A 300-nucleotide genomic window follows, 5' to 3' on the forward strand; every position below is an offset into this window, starting at 1 on the left:
AAAAAAAAAAAAGTAAATAAATAAATAAATGCAAATTTCTCAAATCTATCAAAAGACATAAACATATCAATTCAGGATTCCAAGCAATCCCAAACTGCTGAATAATAAAGGCAAGTAAATTGAAAACAGAAAAAGAATGACACATTGTTTTTCAAAAACAAAGATTCAAATAGACGTGGAAGTCTTGCCTGAAAGCCAGAAAGAAGCAGGAGGAAACTTTTTTAAGTGTTGAAAGGAAAAGAACTGTCAACAAAGAACTAGATATCCAGGAAAAGTAACCTTTGAGATTTATGTGAAATT

Source organism: Colobus angolensis, unplaced genomic scaffold (assembly GCF_000951035.1).
Source record: "Colobus angolensis palliatus isolate OR3802 unplaced genomic scaffold, Cang.pa_1.0 Scaffold268, whole genome shotgun sequence".
Taxonomy (NCBI): domain Eukaryota; kingdom Metazoa; phylum Chordata; class Mammalia; order Primates; family Cercopithecidae; genus Colobus; species Colobus angolensis.